Source organism: Bos javanicus, chromosome 11 (assembly GCF_032452875.1).
Source record: "Bos javanicus breed banteng chromosome 11, ARS-OSU_banteng_1.0, whole genome shotgun sequence".
In the NCBI taxonomy this organism is placed as follows: Eukaryota; Metazoa; Chordata; class Mammalia; order Artiodactyla; family Bovidae; genus Bos; species Bos javanicus.
The window spans coordinates 92,838,311-92,845,541 of NC_083878.1; positions in this window are offsets into that span (position 1 = coordinate 92,838,311).

A 7,231-nucleotide genomic window follows, 5' to 3' on the forward strand; every position below is an offset into this window, starting at 1 on the left:
GAGACAAGGAGGCCCTGGCACTGAGAGAGGAGACACAGCCTCCAACAACCCAGACACAAAAGACTCAAAGACATAGCCTTACACACGTTGACATGCAATGTACACACACATAAGTGGACACTCACAACCTTGGCCCCTTTCTCTACACACAAATTGAGCTCAGAGGGACATATAAATATACATCATCTTCGAAAAACAAATATGCACACTTAGATCCAGCCCTACAGGCACCACACACCCCACCTCCACGCAGTGGCACATGCCATCACCTCCCTAATTGTCTTCATTTACAAATGTAAACACCCCACACAACTCTTCTTAGACGTGTACACACATCCATAGTTAAGAGAGCAGATTCCCACAGAGAGCTCCAAACCCATGTGACACCCCGTGTCCTCTACTCAGATACTCTCAGATATACACACATATCCCTACAGATGGCAAGATAACCATTTATAGTCAGAGACAGACCATACACCTCTGAAGACACAGGATTCCTGGTGGGCACAGCTTCAGTCATGCACACACAGACAAATCTTAATAGGCACAGGCAGATGAGGCATTTGCCCTCCAGGATAATACTATAGACTCACACCTCCTGTAGCCTCAAAAGAGACAAATATCTGTTCCTTTATACACACAAAGGTACACAGAAATGGCTCCAACCCCAGCCAATAGCATCTCCCACTTGCTGCATTTTCAGCCATTTATACAGAGTGGAAAGTTTCTCTTTGGATCGTAATCTTTTCTGCTAAGAGTACAATTGCAGTCTGAAAGCTGGTGAGGTGTGTGCACAGGCACACACATATGCATGTACCCTCCAACATCCACCAGAGCTGAACCAGAGATGACCAGAGATGAACAACCTCCTCCTTGACTATCTTCTTTTGAATATAATAAACCCAGCTGCTACTCCTCTGTACTTCTATCCAGAGCAGGCATTTTACAATCATGCTATTTTTTTTCCCACAATAACCCCATTAGGTAGTGTCTCTTATTATACCCATTTCATTGATGAAGAAACTGAGGTTCAGAGGGATCATGTGATATGTCCAAAATGGTGCTACATGGCTAATAATTGCCAGGGCCAAGAACTCAAAACCCAGATTCATCTATCATCAGAGCTTATACTCTTAATTTCTAGGCTACATACATGATCATGTCCACTCTATGCATATATGCACAGACCCGTGCACACACACACACACACATACACATACACACCTTTTCCATATTATCCATCAAAAGCCCTGGATATGACTCCTGGCCTCACCAGTTATGGGCTAAGCTTGCTTTGTCATCTGCAAAACGGGAATAATAATTGGGCAAACTTTATCTCCTTCTCTTCCCTTTCTAGGCAGCTGTGGGAACCAGAAGGTCATTGAATGTTATACAAAGCTGTACAGATGTGTGAGTGCAGAGGGACTCTGGGAAAGAAGAGGCCACGAAGATGGCACTAGCTCTTCAGGCAAGAGGTTGGCAGAGGTATGGAGGAGACTTGAGCTAAAATGAAAAAACGAAAGGGTAGATGAAATATAAATGGATTTAGGGGAGAGAAGAAAATATTCCAGGTAGAGGGATGAATGTCAAGACGCAGAGGCTAGGCAAACAAGCTGTTGCAGTCCTAAGAGAAGGAATGTAAAACCCAGGCTCCTTAAGTGATAATATAAACTACTGTTTATTGAGCATTTATATGCCAAGCACTGTTTTACATGCATTATCCTCTTGACCCCTTGCAGCAACCCTGCATGGAGGTTATATTATTTTATTTATTTTGTAGTTGAGGAAACAAGCTTACAGGAGCTTCATTTCAGGCTCTAGCATTCAGATTCCAGAACCCAGACATTTACCTACTCTGTAATTCTGATATGGTGCTCAGAAAATCAAAACTGGAATAAGAGGCATTAAACTCAGTAGGGAAACACAAATACTCTAGAGCCAGACTGTTGCGGTGCTAATCTTGTCCTTGCTCCTTATTACCTAAAGGACTCTGGACAAGTTATTCAGCCACTCTTCAGTCTCAGTTTCCTGATCCATAAAGTGGGGATGATAGCAGAGTCCACTTCTTCTACTTGTGAAAATTAAGCAAACGATCCATGCAAAAGAGAATCACGCCTACCACACAGAAAGCAACCAATAAATAACAGCCATGATTAACTAAAGTCTGTCGTAGCTCAGTCGGTAAAGAATCTGCCTGCAATGTAGGAGACACTGGTTCAATTCCTGGGTCAGGAAGATCCCCTAGAGAAGGAAATGGCAACCCACTCTAATATTCTTGCCTGGAGAATCCCATGGACAGAGGAGCCTGGCAGGTTACAGTCCATGAGGTCGCAAAGAGTCGGACACAACTTAGTGACTAAATCAGCACCATCATTAACTATGGACTGGCTGCACTTTCCAGTTGTTATTCTAATAGGTACCACATCAAAAAAATTTTTTTATGGAGAAAGGCAGGGTGTAAGTCAACCAAAGAATCAAATATTCTCCTGAATAACTGCAGAACCATTATTCCAACCCAGGGCTTGCCTGACTTCAAAGAAGACAGAAGTGAAATTAATTTGGAAGATACATCTCTTCCAACAACTCCTGACTCCAACAGGAAAGACAATCCGGATAGGACTGACCTTGGCAAAATCAGGATGAGCAAAGTCAGTACATTCTATCAGGATCCTCAAGTCCTTCCTATGGGAGACTGTGGGCAGGTCACTGAGCTTCTCTGAGCCACCGTTTCCTTACTTGCCAGAAGGAGATAACGGTGTTTACCTCTCAGGATTTTGGTGACAATTAACCACATAATAAAGACTAATATTTCGAAAGTGTCTCCTCTATTCCTGGCCCCGTAGAAGTGCCTTACATGTAAAATGTTGTCAGTTGTCCTCGTGTGTAATGTCCTCAGCATCCTACAGGTACCACGTAATAAGCATCCTAGGTGTATAGTGAATTCTGCCTTTCACCTCAGTCCTTCTCCTGGTCACGAAACAGGATGTGGTCATCCCACCTCCCCCTCCCCCCACTCCCCAGGATGAGTTTTGCTGTCCTCCTCCACCTGAGTCGTGGTCCAAGATTTGGGTTTAAAGAGAGACTTCATTAGTAACTGGATGATTCTGTGGGAGCGCCCCCAGCAGCGGTTCCGCCCCGCCGGGGAGTAATTCTAGGAAGGTAATGTGAGCTGGGGGAGGCTGGAGACCCAACTTCACATTTATTTATTCTGACAGCTAAATTGGTGAGTAAGGGGGGAAAAATCAGATGAAAGGCATTTCAGAGTAAATACTAAATACAAAATTTAAACATGCAGGTTGTGATAAATGGGAAGGGGGCAACGGGAAAAGATACAGGCAGGACTGCCCTCCCTGGCTCAGGCCCCCATCCTCACCTCATCACCTTCCTGGGCACTTCCTGTTTGAGTAGGGGAAAGAGCACAGAATGGGGTATGGACCACATGACCCTATGTACTCTCCTGGTAAAGTGTGTGTTATTTGAATCAGATGATTGTGGGAGTGATGGAAAGACCAATAGCCTTGGAGTCAGATAGCTACTTCCTGGCTGGGTGAACTTGGACAATTCACTGATCTGAACCTCAGTTTCCTAGACTATGGGGACAATAATCTCAGGTGAGTAAATGAGATGATTGGTGTGGAAGAGTTTTTAGACTTCAGGGTGTATTGCACACGTGAGCAGCTGGGATCAAGAAGTCACTCGGTCCTCTTCTGGTTCTGATGTCCACTGGGTAAATTAGCATCAGTAGATATTTATGAAGCGCTGACTCTGTGCCAGGCTCTCGGCAGGGCACAGGAGACAGAACCAACTGTGAGAGGCCCAGTCCGTAGGGCGAGAGGAGAGACGACACTTGCAGTGCTTCCGGACAGGTGCTACATGAAGGGGAGCACAGGGCTAGGGAAGCAAGGAGGAGGGATGTTGAATTTGGCTTAGCGGGTGGGGATTAGAAATGGCATGCCAGAGGAGGTGACTTTTCAGTGACATCCTAAGGGACAAGTCTGAGGCAGGCTAGGACTAAGAGGGGTTGGATCAGGATGGAGGATGGGTGCACAGTGAGTGTTTTGCTGGAGGCAATTTTGGGAGGTTGGTAGGATCCAGATTGTGGAGGATCCAGACTGAGTGTGGAGTGGAGGAGCTGGGATTCCTCTCCAAAGCTATGGGTTCATGAGTCAACAGTTTTAAGGGAAGTAGCATCCTTCCCTGCAGACGCAGCATGGTGCAGTGGTTAGGGAATCTGGGTTGGAGCCAGGTAATCTCAGTTAATACCCGAGTCTGTTACGCACTGGTTGTAAGACCTAAGATGTGAGAGAAACTCTCTAGAGCCTGAGCCTCCTCAACCACCAAATAGGAGTTAACAGAAAAGAGAACCCATTTAAGGGTGACCTCAAAGGGCTAGAGGTCTTCTGAATTCTGCCTTGGCCACACTGCTTAAAATGAATCTCTCTTAATAATATTTTTCCAGCAGAAGGTAGGCTTAAAAATAGGCTAGACTGGGATGAGCCTTGTATAATATGCAAAGGCATTTCAACTTCAGCACATAAACTATAAAGGGCCATCCATATATTTTCAGCATATAGATGACATGATCAAATTGGGGGTTTGGAAAGATGACTTCAGCAATGGCTTGAGGATAGATTTGAAGGGTGTGAGTCCTGCCCTGAGTCCTGAGGACACTGGAATAATCTAAGGGAGAGGTGCTGAGGCAGCTTCAGGGACAAGAAGGATGGAAAGAGGTCACGTAAAGTTAATTATCATATGTTGCTTTATTAGTCATTATGTCACTTTATTATATATGATCATATACTTTATATATTTATTACTATATATATCACACATCCAATTTCCTAAATAAGCTTTACATATTTAAGCTGTATATCTATAGAATCATATGTTACATAAGTTATATATGGTTCTATGTGTGTGCATGCATGTATGATCTGTCGTGACTGACTCTTTACAACCCCATGGATTGTAGACCACCAGGCTCCTCTGTCCATGGGATTTTCCCAGCAAGAATACTGGAGTTTGCTCAAACTCGTGTCCATTGAGTCAGTAATGCCATCCAACCATCTCATCCTCTGTCGCCCCCTTCTCCTCCTGCCCTCAGTCTTTCCCAGGATCAGGGTCTTTTCCAATGAGTCGGCTCTTTGCATCAGGTGGCCAAAGAATTTGGAGCTTCAGCTTCAGTCCTTCCAATGAATATCCATTGACTATTTGGGTGTTTTAATTCCTTTTATGATTAACTCTAGTGATCACTTCATTGGGCTTTGTTGTTCCTTCAACACTTCTCTCACACCTTCTGCCTGGTTTGTGTGTAGACAGCCTTCAGAGCTCAGTTCAGGTGTTGCTTCTTCTGGGAAGTCATCTCTGGCCCCGCCTCCGTTTCCAGCTTGAGTAAGAACCCACCTCCCGCACTCCTGCAGCTCCCAAATCTTCCCTTTATCAAGGCACACAGTGGTGTATGGGACCGAGCCTCCCTATCTATACACCTTCCCTACCTGCCACGTGTAGATGCTTGAGGAATGACCCACTTTCTTTACGATGAAGTTGCTGGCCAGAAAGCTTTTCAGCCTGTTTTCAGAGGAGGAAACTTTAATTTTGTTTTTCAAGGTTAAATTTTAAATTGTTTCTACCTTAGAAAGGTCACCGGGCATATTAAAAATAAAATGCCATTCTGTATCACCAGGAATCCTAGCCAAGTCAGACGGAAAGCAGAGGAAGGATGGTGCAGCCCCATGTCCTAAGAGAAAGAAATTCTGACAGGTTTGTGTTTTTAAACTTGGGATTCAAGTCTCTCTCCAGAGACCATTAAGGAGAGCGTGCCTGAGAATGAAACCAACCCAGAGGAAAACACAATCAAGAGACAGACAGATTCCTGACCATACCATTTGAACACCTGGACTTCTTAGTTCCATGAGCCAATAAATTTCCTACCAGAAGGTAGCTGGAGTAGGGTTTTTGTTACTTGAACTGAGTCCCAACTAACCTGCTCGCATAGCTGGGGCTAGAGGTCTAACTCAGGCTTGTGTGTGTTTTTGCTCAGTTCCATCTGACTCTTTGCGACGCCATGCATTGTAGCCCGCTAGGCTCGTCTGTCCATGGAATTTCCCAGGCAAGAATACTGGAGTGGGTTTGCCATTTCCTTCTCCAAGGGATCATCCTGACCCAGGGGTTGACCTGCATCTCCTGCACTGGCAGGTGGATTTTTTACCAGCCACCTGGTTAGCCCATACTGAATGCCAAAGCTTTTTGAGCCTTGGTTTCCTCACCTGTAGGATGAGGGAATTTAGCCTATAGTTGTATAGTTTTTTTTTTTTTTCCAGTACAGTGACGCTATGAGGCTTGGACAGCCAGTTCTCCATCCCAAAAGATGAGACATAAGTGGGTCCAGAGATGTGATAAGGAACTGACACCATTTTACTGCCTCTGTGCTGCTTTGATTTGCTTTTAACACCGGAACTGTTGACACCAAAAAGGTTTAGAAAGACATTTCCATGAATGGAATAAACTTCAGAGCAGGGGTTGGCAAATTTTTTCCATGAAGGGCCAGATGGTAAATATTTTAGGCTCTGTGAGCCATACAGTCTTTGTTGCACTAAACTCTGTAATTGTAGTGGGAAAATCAGCATGGACAATATGTAAATGAATAGACATGGCTATGTTCCAATACAAGTTTATTTATGGACACTGAAATTCAGAATTCATCTAATTTTCATGTGTCACAGAATAGTATTCTTGACTTTTTTCTCAACCATTTAAAAATGTAAAAGCCATTCTTAGCTCTGTGGGCTGTACGAAAAGAGGGCACAGGCCAGTTTGCTGATGCAACAAACACTGGGCTAGGATTCTAATGCTCTCCTATCAATGTGATCCTGGCCAAGTCGCTTTCTCTCTGTTTGTGCTGTTCCCATCTGGACAGTGAGGACATTATGTGGGAGGGCCTCTCAAGGCCCTTCAGTTCTCAAGTACCACGATTCTGACTTTTCATCAACAAATATTTATTCAGCATCTACTACATACCTGGCATTGTTTTCTTTTTTTGGCCTCACTGTGTGGCATATGGGATCTTAGTTTCCTGACCACTGATTGAACTTGTACTCCCTGCATTGGGAACTTGAGAGTCCCAATCACTGGACTTCACGGAAGTCCCTACCTGGCATGGTTTTCAATGTTGGGACATAGCAGTGAACAGAAATTCCTGCTCCCAGGGAACTTACATTCTAATAAAAAAAAA